The sequence below is a fragment of the Peromyscus eremicus genome, chromosome 1, assembly GCF_949786415.1.
Source record: "Peromyscus eremicus chromosome 1, PerEre_H2_v1, whole genome shotgun sequence".
Lineage (NCBI taxonomy): Eukaryota > Metazoa > Chordata > Mammalia > Rodentia > Cricetidae > Peromyscus > Peromyscus eremicus.
Window position 1 is genome coordinate 139,258,834 of NC_081416.1, and position 18,735 is coordinate 139,277,568.

Sequence of the window (18,735 nt, forward strand, 5' to 3'; positions counted from 1 at the left end):
CCGCTGTGGCAAGCCATGCTTTAGGGTGAGGGCAGGGCAAGAGTGGTGAGAGAGCAGATGTGATCTGATGTTCCCATTGAGACGAGCCAGGCCCAGCCATCCATCCCAGAGCCAGTTGCCCGCTTCCCACTGTAATGTTGGCATGTGCTTTGATGTCTTCACAGTGTGGCATTGGGTGGCCTGCACAGCCATAGTGCGGAGAGAATGGCCCAGCATCCTTTGCCCAGGGCTGATGGCACCTGAGTGGGCCTCGAGGGAAGTTGCTTGGTGTTGGTGACCTGCAGGAGAAGGCCTGGGGCCCAAGGTAAGCCTCCCATGCATTGTCCCAGGTGCTCAGGATCCTGGGGTCTTGGTGGTGCTGCGAGGACTTACCATCCCTGCATCCCGGGCCTGTCAGCACCTGTAGCAGAATTAGGGCCTCAAGTTGCTTCCCATTTCCATGCAGGGACCCGTTGCAACCTGCCAAAGGACGGGGCATGTCTTGGTATTTCTCGCACTCCCCAACACCCACCCTGTCCTGAGTGCCCTGAAAATCCCTGTGCAAGGGCACTCCAGCGTGCTTGTACCGATGATGATTTCCAGTCAAACATTCCTTGGAAAAGCTGAACAAAATGAGTGAAAACTCAGTACCGCCGCTCTCATCGAAACTGAGGTCCTGCACCTTGGCTCACCCAAGTCCTCTGGGAGTCAGACACAGGCCTGAGAACCGCTGCGCTGCTCCTGCCCCCCTCCAGCAGTAGCCAGACTCTCTTCCCATGGGCTTGATCTCTGCCCCACTCTGCTCGCCATCACGGGCATGGGGAAAAGAGAATACTTGGGGTTTGCTGGCAAGCAAGCGGCCATCCCCACTCTCCCAAGCCAGACTGACAGCTAGACATGGGACCTTGGACCTTGGGCTCTCTTGTAGGCACTCTAGAAATATGCTAGCTTCGGACACCCATAAGAAACAGGCGTGCTGACCTGTGTAGAAATCTGCACACTGGAGGCCTGTGGTGGAGTAGGTTGAACAGGGGACACTAAGGTCAGACTGCTGGCCTCCTGGTGGAGGAGACAGGTGTGAGAGTGCTTTTCTCTCACCCATGGTAGTGGAGGGCCCGTCTTGGCTCAAGCCAATCTCAAAGCTAGGAAAGACACCTGTTTTGTTGAGTGGTCTTCACCAGGGTGTGATTCTTCCAGGAAGGCCTGTTTGGAGGCCGGCTAGGGATCCCATGTAGGAATTGTACCCTGGGCCCCAGGCTGTAGATCAAGACTGGCTTGAGAGCTCTGCTCATGGGCAGTGGAGGGTGCCAAAGCGACTTTGGCTTGCAAGGGTGCGTTTCTGGTCATTGGAAGCCATGTGTGTTGCAACTTGTCTTGGGACGTGCCAGGCTCTCTGGCTTGCCCTTGGCGTCCCACAGAAGTTAGCTTGTGTTGATGCAGTGTTCAACTTGGCTTGCAGTCAAAATTTCCAGTACCCTTGACCATGGGCTTTCCCATGAAGACAGACTGACAGAGAGTGGCATCAATCCAGAGACAGAAGCAGAGACAGAGACAGAGACAGAGAGAGAAACCAGGAGAAAGAGAAAGAGACATGGGCAAAGAAAGAGAGTGAGAGAGGAGGTCTGGTGGACCCAGAAGGCCTGCCATGTCCTGTGGTGAAGGCCTCAGAGGAGACTTTAAGCAGTTTGAGCTCGGTCCCTCAGCATTCCTAGCAGGAGAAGGATGCAGATTTCGGGTAGCTTTGCCCACCTGGTTGTCAGAGATGTTGAGATGGGAGGAGGGAGGCTTGGTTTGGCTAGTGAGCATGGCCAGAGCTGCGTCCTAAGACTTGAGCTTGAGCCAGCAAGGTGAGCTTGCCCTGGTTTGTGAACCCCGTGCACAGTGTTAGAGGGTTGAGGTCCTCAGAGCTGGCCATGGTTTTTGTTTTGTTTTTTTTTGTTTGTTTGTTTGTTTTTTCTCGGGAGGAGTCTGCTTGCTTGCCTGCAGTGCAGTTCCTTGATGTGTTGGCCGGGCCGAACCTGGTGGTTTGATTGCAGAGAGGGGCCAAGGTGATGTGAAAGGGCACGGAGGGAGGGAGCCAGGGCAAGGACAGGCTCTGAGACCCTGGTGAAAACCTGTCACTGCTGTGGCAAGCCATGCTGGAGGGTGAGGGCAGGGCAGGAGTGGTGAGAGAGCAGATGTGATCTGATGTTCCCATTGAGACGAGCCAGGCCCAGCCATCCATCCCAGAGCCAGTTGCCCGCTTCCCACTGTAATGTTGGCATGTGCTTTGATGTCTTCACAGTGTGGCATTGCGTGGCATGCACGGCCATAGTGCGGAGAGAATGGCCCAGCATCCTTTGCCCAGAGCTGATGGCACCTGAGTGGGCCTCGAGGGAAGTTGCTTGGTGTTGGTGACCTGCAGGAGAAGGCCTGGGGCCCAAGGTAAGCCTCCCATGCATTGTCCCAGGTGCTCAGGATCCTGGGGTCTTGGTGGTGCTGCGAGGACTTACCATCCCTGCATCCCGGGCCTGTCAGCACCTGTAGCAGACTTAGGGCCTCAAGTTGCTTCCCATTTCCATGCAGGGACCCGTTGCAACCTGCCAAAGGACGGGGCATGTCTTGGTATTTCTCGCACTCCCCAACACCCACCCTGTCCTGAGTGCCCTGAAAATCCCTGTGCAAGGGCACTCCAGCGTGCTTGGATCGATGATGATTTCCAGTCAAACATTCCTTGGAAAAGCTGAACAAAATGAGTGAAAACTCAGTACCGCCGCTCTCATGGAAACTGAGGTCCTGCACCTTGGCTCACCCAAGTCCTCTGGGAGTCAGACACAGGCCTGAGAACCGCTGGGCTGCTCCTGCCCCCCTCCAGCAGTAGCCAGACTCTCTTCCCATGGGCTTGATCTCTGCCCCACTCTGCTCGCCATCACGGGCATGGGGAAAAGAGAAAACTTGGGGTTTGCTGGCAAGCAAGCAGCCATCACAACTCTCCCAAGCCAGACTGATAGCTAGACATGGGACCTTGGACCTTGGGCTCTCTTGTAGGCACTCTAGAAATATGCTAGCTTCGGACACCCACAAGAAACAGGCGTGCTGACCTGTGTAGAAATCTGCACACTGGAGGCCTGTGGTGGAGTAGGTTGACCAGGGGACACTAAGGTCAGACTGCTGGCCTCCTGGTGGAGGAGACAGGTGTGAGAGTGCTTTTCTCTCACCCACGGTAGTGGAGGGCCCGTCTTGGCTCAAGCCAATCTCAAAGCTAGGAAAGACACCTGTTTTGTTGAGTGATTCTTCCAGGAAGGCCTGTTTGGAGGCCGGCTAGGGATCCCATGTAGGAATTGTACCCTGGGCCCCAGGCTGTAGATCAAGACTGGCTTGAGAGCTCTGCTCATGGGCAGTGGAGGGTGCCAAAGTGACTTTGGCTTGCAAGGGTGCGTTTCTGGTCATTGGAAGCCATGTGTGTTGCAACTTGTCTTGGGACGTGCCAGGCTCTCTGGCTTGCCCTTGGCGTCCCACAGAAGTTAGCTTGTGTTGATGCAGTGTTCAACTTGGCTTGTGGTCAAAATTTCCAGTACCCTTGAACATGGGCTTTCCCATGAAGACAGACTGACAGAGAGTGGCATCAATCCAGAGACAGAAGCAGAGACAGAGACAGAGACAGAGAGAGAAACCAGGAGTAAGAGAAAGAGACATGGGCAAAGAAAGAGAGTGAGAGAGGAGGTCTGGTGGACCCAGAAGGCCTGCCATGTCCTGTGGTGAAGGCCTCAGAGGAGACTTTAAGCAGTTTGAGCTCGGTCCCTCAGCATTCCTAGCGGGAGAAGGATGCAGATTTCGGGTAGCTTTGCCCACCTGGTTGTCAGAGATGTTGAGATGGGAGGAGGGAGGCTTGGTTTGGCTAGTGAGCATGGCCAGAGCTGCGTCCTAAGACTTGAGCTTGAGCCAGCAAGGTGAGCTTGCCCTGGTTTGTGAACCCCGTGCACAGTGTTAGAGGGTTGAGGTCCTCAGAGCTGGCCATGGTTTTTGTTTTGGTTTTTGTTTTTGTTTTTTTTTTTTTCTCGGGAGGAGTCTGCTTGCTTGCCTGCAGTGCAGTTCCTTGATGTGTTGGCCGGGCCGAACCTGGTGGTTTGATTGCAGAGAGGGGCCAAGGTGATGTGAAAGGGCACGGAGGGAGGGAGCCAGGGCAAGGACAGGCTCTGAGACCCTGGTGAAAACCTGTCACCGCTGTGGCAAGCCATGCTGGAGGGTGAGGGATGGGCAGGAGTGGTGAGAGAGCAGATGTGATCTGATGTTCCCATTGAGACGAGCCAGGCCCAGCCATCCATCCCAGAGCCAGTTGCCCGCTTCCCACTGTAATGTTGGCATGTGCTTTGATGTCTTCACAGTGTGGCATTGCGTGGCCTGCACGGCCATAGTGCGGAGAGAATGGCCCATCATCCTTTGCCCAGGGCTGATGGCACCTGAGTGGGCCTCGAGGGAAGTTGCTTGGTGTTGGTGACCTGCAGGAGAAGGCCTGGGGCCCAAGGTAAGCCTCCCATGCATTGTCCCAGGTGCTCAGGATCCTGGGGTCTTGGTGGTGCTGCGAGGACTTACCATCCCTGCATCCTGGGCCTGTCAGCACCTGTAGCAGACTCAGGGCCTCAAGTTGCTTCCCATTTCCATGCAGGGACCCGTTGCAACCTGCCAAAGGACGGGGCATGTCTTGGTATTTCTCGCACTCCCCAACACCCACCCTGTCCTGAGTGCCCTGAAAATCCCTGTGCAAGGGCACTCCAGCGTGCTTGGATCGATGATGATTTCCAGTCAAACATTCCTTGGAAAAGCTGAACAAAATGAGTGAAAACTCAGTACCGCCGCTCTCATCGAAACTGAGGTCCTGCACCTTGGCTCACCCAAGTCCTCTGGGAGTCAGACACAGGCCTGAGAACCGCTGCGCTGCTCCTGCCCCCCTCCAGCAGTAGCCAGACTCTCTTCCCATGGGCTTGATCTCTGCCCCACTCTGCTCGCCATCACGGGCATGGGGAATAGAGAATACTTGGGGTTTGCTGGCAAGCAAGCAGCCATCCCCACTCTCCCAAGCCAGACTGACAGCTAGACATGGGACCTTGGACTTTGGGCTCTCTTGTAGGCACTCTAGAAATATGCTAGCTTCGGACACCCACAAGAAACAGGCGTGCTGACCTGTGTAGAAATCTGCACACTGGAGGCCTGTGGTGGAGTAGGTGGACCAGGGGACACTAAGGTCAGACTGCTGGCCTCCTGGTGGAGGAGACAGGTGTGAGAGTGCTTTTCTCTCACCCATGGTAGTGGAGGGCCCGTCTTGGCTCAAGCCAATCTCAAAGGTAGGAAAGACACCTGTTTTGTTGAGTGGTCTTCACCAGGGTGTGATTCTTCCAGGAAGGCCTGTTTGGAGGCCGGCTAGGGATCCCATGTAGGAATTGTACCCTGGGCCCCAGGCTGTAGATCAAGACTGGCTTGAGAGCTCTGCTCATGGGCAGTGGAGGGTGCCAAAGCGACTTTGGCTTGCAAGGGTGCGTTTCTGGTCATTGGAAGCCATGTGTGTTGCAACTTGTCTTGGGACGTGCCAGGCTCTCTGGCTTGCCCTTGGCGTCCCACAGAAGTTAGCTTGTGTTGATGCAGTGTTCAACTTGGCTTGTGGTCAAAATTTCCAGTACCCTTGAACATGGGCTTTCCCATGAAGACAGACTGACAGAGAGTGGCATCAATCCAGAGACAGAAGCAGAGACAGAGACAGAGACAGAGAGAGAAACCAGGAGTAAGAGAAAGAGACATGGGCAAAGAAAGAGAGTGAGAGAGGAGGTCTGGTGGACCCAGAAGGCCTGCCATGTCCTGTGGTGAAGGCCTCAGAGGAGACTTTAAGCAGTTTGAGCTCGGTCCCTCAGCATTCCTAGCGGGAGAAGGATGCAGATTTCGGGTAGCTTTGCCCACCTGGTTGTCAGAGATGTTGAGATGGGAGGAGGGAGGCTTGGTTTGGCTAGTGAGCATGGCCAGAGCTGCGTCCTAAGACTTGAGCTTGAGCCAGCAAGGTGAGCTTGCCCTGGTTTGTGAACCCCGTACACAGTGTTAGAGGGTTGAGGTCCTCCGAGCTGGCCATGGTTTTTGTTTTGGTTTTTGTTTTTTTGTTTTTTTCTCGGGAGGAGTCTGCTTGCTTGCCTGCAGTGCAGTTCCTTGATGTGTTGGCCGGGCCGAACCTGGTGGTTTGATTGCAGAGAGGGGCCAAGGTGATGTGAAAGGGCAAGGAGGGTGGGTGCCAGGGCAAGGACAGGCTCTGAGACCCTGGTGAAAACCTGTCACCGCTGTGGCAAGCCATGCTGGAGGGTGAGGGCAGGGCAGGAGTGGTGAGAGAGCAGATGTGATCTGATGTTCCCATTGAGACGAGCCAGGCCCAGCCATCCATCCCAGAGCCAGTTGCCCGCTTCCCACTGTAATGTTGGCATGTGCTTTGATGTCTTCACAGTGTGGCATTGCGTGGCCTGCACGGCCATAGTGCGGAGAGAATGGCCCAGCATCCTTTGCCCAGGGCTGATGGCACCTGAGTGGGCCTCGAGGGAAGTTGCTTGGTGTTGGTGACCTGCAGGAGAAGGCCTGGGGCCCAAGGTAAGCCTCCCATGCATTGTCCCAGGTGCTCAGGATCCTGGGGTCTTGGTGGTCCTGCGAGGACTTACCATCCCTGCCTCCCGGGCCTGTCAGCACCTGTAGCAGACTCAGGGCCTCAAGTTGCTTCCCATTTCCATGCAGGGACCCGTTGCAACCTGCCAAAGGACGGGGCATGTCTTGGTATTTCTCGCACTCCCCAACACCCACCCTGTCCTGAGTGCCCTGAAAATCCCTGTGCAAGGGCACTCCAGCGTGCTTGGATCGATGATGATTTCCAGTCAAACATTCCTTGGAAAAGCTGAACAAAATGAGTGAAAACTCAGTACCGCCGCTCTCATCGAAACTGAGGTCCTGCACCTTGGCTCACCCAAGTCCTCTGGGAGTCAGACACAGGCCTGAGAACCGCTGCGCTGCTCCTGCCCCCCTCCAGCAGTAGCCAGACTCTCTTCCCATGGGCTTGATCTCTGCCCCACTCTGCTCGCCATCACGGGCATGGGGAAAAGAGAATACTTGGGGTTTGCTGGCAAGCAAGCGGCCATCCCCACTCTCCCAAGCCAGACTGACAGCTAGACATGGGACCTTGGACCTTGGGCTCTCTTGTAGGCACTCTAGAAATATGCTAGCTTCGGACACCCACAAGAAACAGGCGTGCTGACCTGTGTAGAAATCTGCACACTGGAGGCCTGTGGTGGAGTAGGTGGACCAGGGGACACTAAGGTCAGACTGCTGGCCTCCTGGTGGAGGAGACAGGTGTGAGAGTGCTTTTCTCTCACCCATGGTAGTGGAGGGCCCGTCTTGGCTCAAGCCAATCTCAAAGCTAGGAAAGACACCTGTTTTGTTGAGTGGTCTTCACCAGGGTGTGATTCTTCCAGGAAGGCCTGTGTGGAGGCCGGCTAGGGATCCCATGTAGGAATTGTACCCTGGGCCCCAGGCTGTAGATCAAGACTGGCTTGAGAGCTCTGCTCATGGGCAGTGGAGGGTGCCAAAGCGACTTTGGCTTGCAAGGGTGCGTTTCTGGTCATTGGAAGCCATGTGTGTTGCAACTTGTCTTGGGACGTGCCAGGCTCTCTGGCATGCCCTTGGCGTCCCACAGAAGTTAGCTTGTGTTGATGCAGTGTTCAACTTGGCTTGCAGTCAAAATTTCCAGTACCCTTGAACATGGGCTTTCCCATGAAGACAGACTGACAGAGAGTGGCATCGATCCAGAGACAGAAGCAGAGACAGAGACAGAGACAGAGAGAGAAACCAGGAGTAAGAGAAAGAGACATGGGCAAAGAAAGAGAGTGAGAGAGGAGGTCTGGTGGACCCAGAAGGCCTGCCATGTCCTGTGGTGAAGGCCTCAGAGGAGACTTTAAGCAGTTTGAGCTCGGTCCCTCAGCATTCCTAGCAGGAGAAGGATGCAGATTTCGGGTAGCTTTGCCCACCTGGTTGTCAGAGATGTTGAGATGGGAGGAGGGAGGCTTGGTTTGGCTAGTGAGCATGGCCAGAGCTGGGTCCTAAGACTTGAGCTTGAGCCAGCAAGGTGAGCTTGCCCTGGTTTGTGAACCCCGTGCACAGTGTTAGAGGGTTGAGGTCCTCAGAGCTGGCCATGGTTTTTGTTTTGGTTTTTGTTTTTTTGTTTTTTTTTTCTCGGGAGGAGTCTGCTTGCTTGCCTGCAGTGCAGTTCCTTGATGTGTTGGCCGGGCCAAACCTGGTGGTTTGATTGCAGAGAGGGGCCAAGGTGATGTGAAAGGGCACGGAGGGAGGGAGCCAGGGCAAGGACAGGCTCTGAGACCCTGGTGAAAACCTGTCACCGCTGTGGCAAGCCATGCTGGAGGGTGAGGGCAGGGCAGGAGTGGTGAGAGAGCAGATGTGATCTGATGTTCCCATTGAGACGAGCCAGGCCCAGCCATCCATCCCAGAGCCAGTTGCCCGCTTCCCACTGTAATGTTGGCATGTGCTTTGATGTCTTCACAGTGTGGCATTGCGTGGCCTGCACGGCCATAGTGCGGAGAGAATGGCCCAGCATCCTTTGCCCAGGGCTGATGGCACCTGAGTGGGCCTCGAGGGAAGTTGCTTGGTGTTGGTGACCTGCAGGAGAAGGCCTGGGGCCCAAGGTAAGCCTCCCATGCATTGTCCCAGGTGCTCAGGATCCTGGGGTCTTGGTGGTGCTGCGAGGACTTACCATCCCTGCATCCCGGGCCTGTCAGCACCTGTAGCAGACTCAGGGCCTCAAGTTGCTTCCCATTTCCATGCAGGGACCCGTTGCAACCTGCCAAAGGACGGGGCATGTCTTGGTATTTCTCGCACTCCCCAACACCCACCCTGTCCTGAGTGCCCTGAAAATCCCTGTGCAAGGGCACTCCAGCGTGCTTGGATCGATGAAGATTTCCAGTCAAACATTCCTTGGAAAAGCTGAACAAAATGAGTGAAAACTCAGTACCGCCGCTCTCATCGAAACTGAGGTCCTGCACCTTGGCTCACCCAAGTCCTCTGGGAGTCAGACACAGGCCTGAGAACCGCTGCGCTGCTCCTGCCCCCCTCCAGCAGTAGCCAGACTCTCTTCCCATGGGCTTGATCTCTGCCCCACTATGCTCGCCATCACGGGCATGGGGAAAAGAGAATACTTGGGGTTTGCTGGCAAGCAAGCAGCCATCCCCACTCTCCCAAGCCAGACTGACAGCTAGACATGGGACCTTGGACCTTGTGCTCTCTTGTAGGCACTCTAGAAATATGCTAGCTTCGGACACACACAAGAAACAGGCGTGCTGACCTGTGTAGAAATCTGCACACTGGAGGCCTGTGGTGGAGTAGGTTGACCAGGGGACACTAAGGTCAGACTGCTGGCCTCCTGGTGGAGGAGACAGGTGTGAGAGTGCTTTTCTCTCACCCACGGTAGTGGAGGGCCCGTCTTGGCTCAAGCCAATCTCAAAGCTAGGAAAGACACCTGTTTTGTTGAGTGATTCTTCCAGGAAGGCCTGTTTGGAGGCCGGCTAGGGATCCCATGTAGGAATTGTACCCTGGGCCCCAGGCTGTAGATCAAGACTGGCTTGAGAGCTCTGCTCATGGGCAGTGGAGGGTGCCAAAGCGACTTTGGCTTGCAAGGGTGCGTTTCTGGTCATTGGAAGCCATGTGTGTTGCAACTTGTCTTGGGACGTGCCAGGCTCTCTGGCTTGCCCTTGGCGTCCCACAGAAGTTAGCTTGTGTTGATGCAGTGTTCAACTTGGCTTGCAGTCAAAATTTCCAGTACCCTTGACCATGAAGGGCTTTCCCATGAAGACAGACTGACAGAGAGTGGCATCAATCCAGAGACAGAAGCAGAGACAGAGACAGAGACAGAGAGAGAAACCAGGAGTAAGAGAAAGAGACATGGGCAAAGAAAGAGAGTGAGAGAGGAGGTCTGGTGGACCCAGAAGGCCTGCCATGTCCTGTGGTGAAGGCCTCAGAGGAGACTTTAAGCAGTTTGAGCTCGGTCCCTCAGCATTCCTAGCAGGAGAAGGATGCAGATTTCGGGAAGCTTTGCCCACCTGGTTGTCAGAGATGTTGAGATGGGAGGAGGGAGGCTTGGTTTGGCTAGTGAGCATGGCCAGAGCTGCGTCCTAAGACTTGAGCTTGAGCCAGCAAGGTGAGCTTGCCCTGGTTTGTGAACCCCGTGCACAGTGTTAGAGGGTTGAGGTCCTCAGAGCTGGCCATGGTTTTTGTTTTTGTTTTTGTTTTTTTGTTTTTTTTTCTCGGGAGGAGTCTGCTTGCTTGCCTGCACTGCAGTTCCTTGATGTGTTGGCCGGGCCAAACCTGGTGGTTTGATTGCAGAGAGTGGCCAAGGTGATGTGAAAGGGCACGGAGGGAGGGAGCCAGGGCAAGGACAGGCTCTGAGACCCTGGTGAAAACCTGTCACCGCTGTGGCAAGCCATGCTGGAGGGTGAGGGCAGGGCAGGAGTGGTGAGAGAGCAGATGTGATCTGATGTTCCCATTGAGACGAGCCAGGCCCAGCCATCCATCCCAGAGCCAGTTGCCCGCTTCCCACTGTAATGTTGGCATGTGCTTTGATGTCTTCACAGTGTGGCATTGCGTGGCCTGCACGGCCATAGTGCAGAGAGAATGGCCCAGCATCCTTTGCCCAGGGCTGATGGCACCTGAGTGGGCCTCGAGGGAAGTTGCTTGGTGTTGGTGACCTGCAGGAGAAGGCCTGGGGCCCAAGGTAAGCCTCCCATGCATTGTCCCAGGTGCTCAGGATCCTGGGGTCTTGGTGGTGCTGCGAGGACTTACCATCCCTGCATCCCGGGCCTGTCAGCACCTGTAGCAGACTCAGGGCCTCAAGTTGCTTCCCATTTCCATGCAGGGACCCGTTGCAACCTGCCAAAGGACGGGGCATGTCTTGGTATTTCTCGCACTCCCCAACACCCACCCTGTCCTGAGTGCCCTGAAAATCCCTGTGCAAGGGCACTCCAGCGTGCTTGGATCGATGATGATTTCCAGTCAAACATTCCTTGGAAAAGCTGAACAAAATGAGTGAAAACTCAGTACCGCCGCTCTCATCGAAACTGAGGTCCTGCACCTTGGCTCACCCAAGTCCTCTGGGAGTTAGACACAGGCCTGAGAACCGCTGCGCTGCTCCTGCCCCCCTCCAGCAGTAGCCAGACTCTCTTCCCATGGGCTTGATCTCTGCCCCACTCTGCTCGCCATCACGGGCATGGGGAAAAGAGAATACTTGGGGTTTGCTGGCAAGCAAGCGGCCATCCCCACTCTCCCAAGCCAGACTGACAGCTAGACATGGGATCTTGGACCTTGGGCTCTCTTGTAGGCACTCTAGAAATATGCTAGCTTCGGACACCCACAAGAAACAGGCGTGCTGACCTGTGTAGAAATCTGCACACTGGAGGCCTGTGGTGGAGTAGGTGGACCAGGGGACACTAAGGTCAGACTGCTGGCCTCCTGGTGGAGGAGACAGGTGTGAGAGTGCTTTTCTCTCACCCATGGTAGTGGAGGGCCCGTCTTGGCTCAAGCCAATCTCAAAGCTAGGAAAGACACCTGTTTTGTTGAGTGGTCTTCACCAGGGTGTGATTCTTCCAGGAAGGCCTGTGTGGAGGCCGGCTAGGGATCCCATGTAGGAATTGTACCCTGGGCCCCAGGCTGTAGATCAAGACTGGCTTGAGAGCTCTGCTCATGGGCAGTGGAGGGTGCCAAAGCGACTTTGGCTTGCAAGGGTGCGTTTCTGGTCATTGGAAGCCATGTGTGTTGCAACTTGTCTTGGGACGTGCCAGGCTCTCTGGCTTGCCCTTGGCGTCCCACAGAAGTTAGCTTGTGTTGATGCAGTGTTCAACTTGGCTTGCAGTCAAAATTTCCAGTACCCTTGACCATGGGCTTTCCCATGAAGACAGACTGACAGAGAGTGGCATCGATCCAGAGACAGAAGCAGAGACAGAGACAGAGACAGAGAGAGAAACCAGGAGTAAGAGAAAGAGACATGGGCAAAGAAAGAGAGTGAGAGAGGAGGTCTGGTGGACCCAGAAGGCCTGCCATGTCCTGTGGTGAAGGCCTCAGAGGAGACTTTAAGCAGTTTGAGCTCGGTCCCTCAGCATTCCTAGCAGGAGAAGGATGCAGATTTCGGGTAGCTTTGCCCACCTGGTTGTCAGAGATGTTGAGATGGGAGGAGGGAGGCTTGGTTTGGCTAGTGAGCATGGCCAGAGCTGCATCCTAAGACTTGAGCTTGAGCCAGCAAGGTGAGCTTGCCCTGGTTTGTGAACCCCGTACACAGCGTTAGAGGGTTGAGGTCCTCAGAGGTGGCCATGGTTTTTGTTTTGGTTTTTTTTTTTTTGTTTTTTTTTTTTTTTCGGGAGGAGTCTGCTTGCTTGCCTGCAGTGCAGTTCCTTGATGTGTTGGCCGGGCCGAACCTGGTGGTTTGATTGCAGAGAGGGGCCAAGGTGATGTGAAAGGGCACAGAGGGAGGGAGCCAGGGCAAGGACAGGCTCTGAGACCCTGGTGAAAATCTGTCACCGCTGTGGCAAGCCATGCTTTAGGGTGAGGGCAGGGCAAGAGTGGTGAGAGAGCAGATGTGATCTGATGTTCCCATTGAGACGAGCCAGGCCCAGCCATCCATCCCAGAGCCAGTTGCCCGCTTCCCACTGTAATGTTGGCATGTGCTTTGATGTCTTCACAGTGTGGCATTGGGTGGCCTGCACAGCCATAGTGCGGAGAGAATGGCCCAGCATCCTTTGCCCAGGGCTGATGGCACCTGAGTGGGCCTCGAGGGAAGTTGCTTGGTGTTGGTGACCTGCAGGAGAAGGCCTGGGGCCCAAGGTAAGCCTCCCATGCATTGTCCCAGGTGCTCAGGATCCTGGGGTCTTGGTGGTGCTGCGAGGACTTACCATCCCTGCATCCCGGGCCTGTCAGCACCTGTAGCAGAATTAGGGCCTCAAGTTGCTTCCCATTTCCATGCAGGGACCCGTTGCAACCTGCCAAAGGACGGGGCATGTCTTGGTATTTCTCGCACTCCCCAACACCCACCCTGTCCTGAGTGCCCTGAAAATCCCTGTGCAAGGGCACTCCAGCGTGCTTGTACCGATGATGATTTCCAGTCAAACATTCCTTGGAAAAGCTGAACAAAATGAGTGAAAACTCAGTACCGCCGCTCTCATCGAAACTGAGGTCCTGCACCTTGGCTCACCCAAGTCCTCTGGGAGTCAGACACAGGCCTGAGAACCGCTGCGCTGCTCCTGCCCCCCTCCAGCAGTAGCCAGACTCTCTTCCCATGGGCTTGATCTCTGCCCCACTCTGCTCGCCATCACGGGCATGGGGAAAAGAGAATACTTGGGGTTTGCTGGCAAGCAAGCGGCCATCCCCACTCTCCCAAGCCAGACTGACAGCTAGACATGGGACCTTGGACCTTGGGCTCTCTTGTAGGCACTCTAGAAATATGCTAGCTTCGGACACCCATAAGAAACAGGCGTGCTGACCTGTGTAGAAATCTGCACACTGGAGGCCTGTGGTGGAGTAGGTTGACCAGGGGACACTAAGGTCAGACTGCTGGCCTCCTGGTGGAGGAGACAGGTGTGAGAGTGCTTTTCTCTCACCCATGGTAGTGGAGGGCCCGTCTTGGCTCAAGCCAATCTCAAAGCTAGGAAAGACACCTGTTTTGTTGAGTGGTCTTCACCAGGGTGTGATTCTTCCAGGAAGGCCTGTTTGGAGGCCGGCTAGGGATCCCATGTAGGAATTGTACCCTGGGCCCCAGGCTGTAGATCAAGACTGGCTTGAGAGCTCTGCTCATGGGCAGTGGAGGGTGCCAAAGCGACTTTGGCTTGCAAGGGTGCGTTTCTGGTCATTGGAAGCCATGTGTGTTGCAACTTGTCTTGGGACGTGCCAGGCTCTCTGGCTTGCCCTTGGCGTCCCACAGAAGTTAGCTTGTGTTGATGCAGTGTTCAACTTGGCTTGCAGTCAAAATTTCCAGTACCCTTGACCATGGGCTTTCCCATGAAGACAGACTGACAGAGAGTGGCATCAATCCAGAGACAGAAGCAGAGACAGAGACAGAGACAGAGAGAGAAACCAGGAGAAAGAGAAAGAGACATGGGCAAAGAAAGAGAGTGAGAGAGGAGGTCTGGTGGACCCAGAAGGCCTGCCATGTCCTGTGGTGAAGGCCTCAGAGGAGACTTTAAGCAGTTTGAGCTCGGTCCCTCAGCATTCCTAGCAGGAGAAGGATGCAGATTTCGGGTAGCTTTGCCCACCTGGTTGTCAGAGATGTTGAGATGGGAGGAGGGAGGCTTGGTTTGGCTAGTGAGCATGGCCAGAGCTGCGTCCTAAGACTTGAGCTTGAGCCAGCAAGGTGAGCTTGCCCTGGTTTGTGAACCCCGTGCACAGTGTTAGAGGGTTGAGGTCCTCAGAGCTGGCCATGGTTTTTGTTTTGTTTTTTTTTGTTTGTTTGTTTGTTTTTTCTCGGGAGGAGTCTGCTTGCTTGCCTGCAGTGCAGTTCCTTGATGTGTTGGCCGGGCCGAACCTGGTGGTTTGATTGCAGAGAGGGGCCAAGGTGATGTGAAAGGGCACGGAGGGAGGGAGCCAGGGCAAGGACAGGCTCTGAGACCCTGGTGAAAACCTGTCACTGCTGTGGCAAGCCATGCTGGAGGGTGAGGGCAGGGCAGGAGTGGTGAGAGAGCAGATGTGATCTGATGTTCCCATTGAGACGAGCCAGGCCCAGCCATCCATCCCAGAGCCAGTTGCCCGCTTCCCACTGTAATGTTGGCATGTGCTTTGATGTCTTCACAGTGTGGCATTGCGTGGCATGCATGGCCATAGTGCGGAGAGAATGGCCCAGCATCCTTTGCCCAGGGCTGATGGCACCTGAGTGGGCCTCGAGGGAAGTTGCTTGGTGTTGGTGACCTGCAGGAGAAGGCCTGGGGCCCAAGGTAAGCCTCCCATGCATTGTCCCAGGTGCTCAGGATCCTGGGGTCTTGGTGGTGCTGCGAGGACTTACCATCCCTGCCTCCCGGGCCTGTCAGCACCTGTAGCAGACTCAGGGCCTCAAGTTGCTTCCCATTTCCATGCAGGGACCCGTTGCAACCTGCCAAAGGACGGGGCATGTCTTGGTATTTCTCTCACTCCCCAACACCCACCCTGTCCTGAGTGCCCTGAAAATCCCTGTGCAAGGGCACTCCAGCGTGCTTGGATCGATGATGATTTCCAGTCAAACATTCCTTGGAAAAGCTGAACAAAATGAGTGAAAACTCAGTACCGCCGCTCTCATCGAAACTGAGGTCCTGCACCTTGGCTCACCCAAGTCCTCTGGGAGTCAGACACAGGCCTGAGAACCGCTGCGCTGCTCCTGCCCCCCTCCAGCAGTAGCCAGACTCTCTTCCCATGGGCTTGATCTCTGCCCCACTCTGCTCGCCATCACGGGCATGGGGAAAAGAGAATACTTGGGGTTTGCTGGCAAGCAAGCGGCCATCCCCACTCTCCCAAGCCAGACTGACAGCTAGACATGGGACCTTGGACCTTGGGCTCTCTTGTAGGCACTCTAGAAATATGCTAGCTTCGGACACCCATAAGAAACAGGCGTGCTGACCTGTGTAGAAATCTGCACACTGGAGGCCTGTGGTGGAGTAGGTTGACCAGGGGACACTAAGGTCAGACTGCTGGCCTCCTGGTGGAGGAGACAGGTGTGAGAGTGCTTTTCTCTCACCCATGGTAGTGGAGGGCCCGTCTTGGCTCAAGCCAATCTCAAAGCTAGGAAAGACACCTGTTTTGTTGAGTGGTCTTCACCAGGGTGTGATTCTTCCAGGAAGGCCTGTTTGGAGGCCGGCTAGGGATCCCATGTAGGAATTGTACCCTGGGCCCCAGGCTGTAGATCAAGACTGGCTTGAGAGCTCTGCTCATGGGCAGTGGAGGGTGCCAAAGCGACTTTGGCTTGCAAGGGTGCGTTTCTGGTCATTGGAAGCCATGTGTGTTGCAACTTGTCTTGGGACGTGCCAGGCTCTCTGGCTTGCCCTTGGCGTCCCACAGAAGTTAGCTTGTGTTGATGCAGTGTTCAACTTGGCTTGCAGTCAAAATTTCCAGTACCCTTGAACATGGGCTTTCCCATGAAGACAGACTGACAGAGAGTGGCATCAATCCAGAGACAGAAGCAGAGACAGAGACAGAGACAGAGAGAGAAACCAGGAGTAAGAGAAAGAGACATGGGCAAAGAAAGAGAGTGAGAGAGGAGGTCTGGTGGACCCAGAAGGCCTGCCATGTCCTGTGGTGAAGGCCTCAGAGGAGACTTTAAGCAGTTTGAGCTCGGTCCCTCAGCATTCCTAGCAGGAGAAGGATGCAGATTTCGGGTAGCTTTGCCCACCTGGTTGTCAGAGATGTTGAGATGGGAGGAGGGAGGCTTGGTTTGGCTAGTGAGCATGGCCAGAGCTGCGTCCTAAGACTTGAGCTTGAGCCAGCAAGGTGAGCTTGCCCTGGTTTGTGAACCCCGTGCACAGTGTTAGAGGGTTGAGGTCCTCAGAGCTGGCCATGGTTTCTGTTTTTGTTTTTGTTTTTTTGTTTTTTTTTCTCGGGAGGAGTCTGCTTGCTTGCCTGCAGTGCAGTTCCTTGATGTGTTGGCCGGGCCAAACCTGGTGGTTTGATTGCAGAGAGTGGCCAAGGTGATGTGAAAGGGCACGGAGGGAGGGATCCAGGGCAAGGACAGGCTCTGAGACCCTGGTGAAAACCTGTCACCGCTGTGGCAAGCCATGCTGGAGGGTGAGGGCAGGGCAGGAGTGGTGAGAGAGCAGATGTGATCTGATGTTCCCATTGAGACGAGCCAGGCCCAGCCATCCATCCCAGAGCCAGTTGCCCGCTTCCCACTGTAATGTTGGCATGTGCTTTGATGTCTTCACAGTGTGGCATTGCGTGGCCTGCACGGCCATAGTGCGGAGAGAATGGCCCAGCATCCTTTGCCCAGGGCTGATGGCACCTGAGTGGGCCTCGAGGGAAGTTGCTTGGTGTTGGTGACCTGCAGGAGAAGGCCTGGGGCCCAAGGTAAGCCTCCCATGCATTGTCCCAGGTGCTCAGGATCCTGGGGTCTTGGTGGTGCTGCGAGGACTTACCATCCCTGCCTCCCGGGCCTGTCAGCACCTGTAGCAGACTCAGGGCCTCAAGTTGCTTCCCATTTCCATGCAGGGACCCGTTGCAACCTGCCAAAGGACGGGGCATGTCTTGGTATTTCTCGCACTCCCCAACACCCACCCTGTCCTGAGTGCCCTGAAAATCCCTGTGCAAGGGCACTCCAGCGTGCTTGGACCGATGATGATTTCCAGTCAAACATTCCTTGGAAAAGCTGAACAAAATGAGTGAAAACTCAGTACCGCCGCTCTCATCGAAACTGAGGTCCTGCACCTTGGCTCACCCAAGTCCTCTGGGAGTCAGACACAGGCCTGAGAACCGCTGTGCTGCTCCTGCCCCCCTCCAGCAGTAGCCAGACTCTCTTCCCATGGGCTTGATCTCTGCCCCACTCTGCTCGCCATCACGGGCATGGGGAAAAGAGAATACTTGGGGTTTGCTGGCAAGCAAGCGGCCATCCCCACTCTCCCAAGCCAGAATGACAGCTAGACATGGGACCTTGGACCTTGGGCTCTCTTGTAGGCACTCTAGAAATATGCTAGCTTCGGACACCCACAAGAAACAGGCGTGCTGACCTGTGTAGAAATCTGCACACTGGAGGCCTGTGGTGGAGTAGGTGGACCAGGGGACACTAAGGTCAGACTGCTGGCCTCCTGGTGGAGGAGACAGGTGTGAGAGTGCTTTTCTCTCACCCATGGTAGTGGAGGGCCCGTCTTGGCTCAAGCCAGTCTCAAAGCTAGGAAAGACACCTGTTTTGTTGAGTGGTCTTCACCAGGGTGTGATTCTTCCAGGAAGGCCTGTGTGGAGGCCGGCTAGGGATCCCATGTAGGAATTGTACCCTGGGCCCCAGGCTGTAGATCAAGACTGGCTTGAGAGCTCTGCTCATGGGCAGTGGAGGGTGCCAAAGCGACTTTGGCTTGCAAGGGTGCGTTTCTGGTCATTGGAAGCCATGTGTGTTGCAACTTGTCTTGGGACGTGCCAGGCTCTCTGGCATGCCCTTGGCGTCCCACAGAAGTTAGCTTGTGTTGATGCAGTGTTCAACTTGGCTTGCAGTCAAAATTTCCAGTACCCTTGAACATGGGCTTTCCCATGAAGACAGACTGACAGAGAGTGGCATCGATCCAGAGACAGAAGCAGAGACAGAGACAGAGACAGAGAGAGAAACCAGGAGTAAGAGAAAGAGACATGGGCAAAGAAAGAGAGTGAGAGAGGAGGTCTGGTGGACCCAGAAGGCCTGCCATGTCCTGTGGTGAAGGCCTCAGAGGAGACTTTAAGCAGTTTGAGCTCGGTCCCTCAGCATTCCTAGCAGGAGAAGGATGCAGATTTCGGGTAGCTTTGCCCACCTGGTTGTCAGAGATGTTGAGATGGGAGGAGGGAGGCTTGGTTTGGCTAGTGAGCATGGCCAGAGCTGCGTCCTAAGATTTGAGCTTGAGCCAGCAAGGTGAGCTTGCCCTGGTTTGTGAACCCCGTACACAGTGTTAGAGGGTTGAGGTCCTCAGAGCTGGCCATGGTTTTTGTTTTGGTTTTTGTTTTTTTGTTTTTTTTTTCTCGGGAGGAGTCTGCTTGCTTGCCTGCAGTGCAGTTCCTTGATGTGTTGGCCGGGCCAAA

The 18,735-nt window shown here is 55.2% G+C and overlaps 9 non-coding genes across 9 annotated transcripts; all 9 read left to right on the forward strand.

Annotated features, from left to right (window-relative positions):
- The first annotated feature begins 562 nt into the window (after window positions 1-562).
- Window positions 563-656, forward strand: LOC131903183 (small nucleolar RNA SNORD116). The gene has a single exon (XR_009377433.1). It is a non-coding gene; the product is annotated as a small nucleolar RNA SNORD116 (small nucleolar RNA).
- Window positions 657-2,661: 2,005 nt separating this feature from the next.
- Window positions 2,662-2,755, forward strand: LOC131903164 (small nucleolar RNA SNORD116). Its single transcript, XR_009377417.1, has one exon. It is a non-coding gene; the product is annotated as a small nucleolar RNA SNORD116 (small nucleolar RNA).
- Window positions 2,756-4,741: 1,986 nt separating this feature from the next.
- LOC131903069 (small nucleolar RNA SNORD116) lies at window positions 4,742-4,835 on the forward strand. Its single transcript, XR_009377328.1, has one exon. It is a non-coding gene; the product is annotated as a small nucleolar RNA SNORD116 (small nucleolar RNA).
- Window positions 4,836-6,834: 1,999 nt separating this feature from the next.
- LOC131903070 (small nucleolar RNA SNORD116) lies at window positions 6,835-6,928 on the forward strand. The gene has a single exon (XR_009377329.1). It is a non-coding gene; the product is annotated as a small nucleolar RNA SNORD116 (small nucleolar RNA).
- Window positions 6,929-8,930: 2,002 nt separating this feature from the next.
- LOC131903169 (small nucleolar RNA SNORD116) lies at window positions 8,931-9,024 on the forward strand. The gene has a single exon (XR_009377421.1). It is a non-coding gene; the product is annotated as a small nucleolar RNA SNORD116 (small nucleolar RNA).
- Window positions 9,025-11,011: 1,987 nt separating this feature from the next.
- LOC131903072 (small nucleolar RNA SNORD116) lies at window positions 11,012-11,105 on the forward strand. Its single transcript, XR_009377331.1, has one exon. It is a non-coding gene; the product is annotated as a small nucleolar RNA SNORD116 (small nucleolar RNA).
- Window positions 11,106-13,110: 2,005 nt separating this feature from the next.
- On the forward strand, window positions 13,111-13,204 carry LOC131903184 (small nucleolar RNA SNORD116). The gene has a single exon (XR_009377434.1). It is a non-coding gene; the product is annotated as a small nucleolar RNA SNORD116 (small nucleolar RNA).
- Window positions 13,205-15,209: 2,005 nt separating this feature from the next.
- LOC131903073 (small nucleolar RNA SNORD116) lies at window positions 15,210-15,303 on the forward strand. The gene has a single exon (XR_009377332.1). It is a non-coding gene; the product is annotated as a small nucleolar RNA SNORD116 (small nucleolar RNA).
- Window positions 15,304-17,304: 2,001 nt separating this feature from the next.
- On the forward strand, window positions 17,305-17,398 carry LOC131903158 (small nucleolar RNA SNORD116). The gene has a single exon (XR_009377411.1). It is a non-coding gene; the product is annotated as a small nucleolar RNA SNORD116 (small nucleolar RNA).
- The last annotated feature ends 1,337 nt before the right edge of the window (window positions 17,399-18,735 follow it).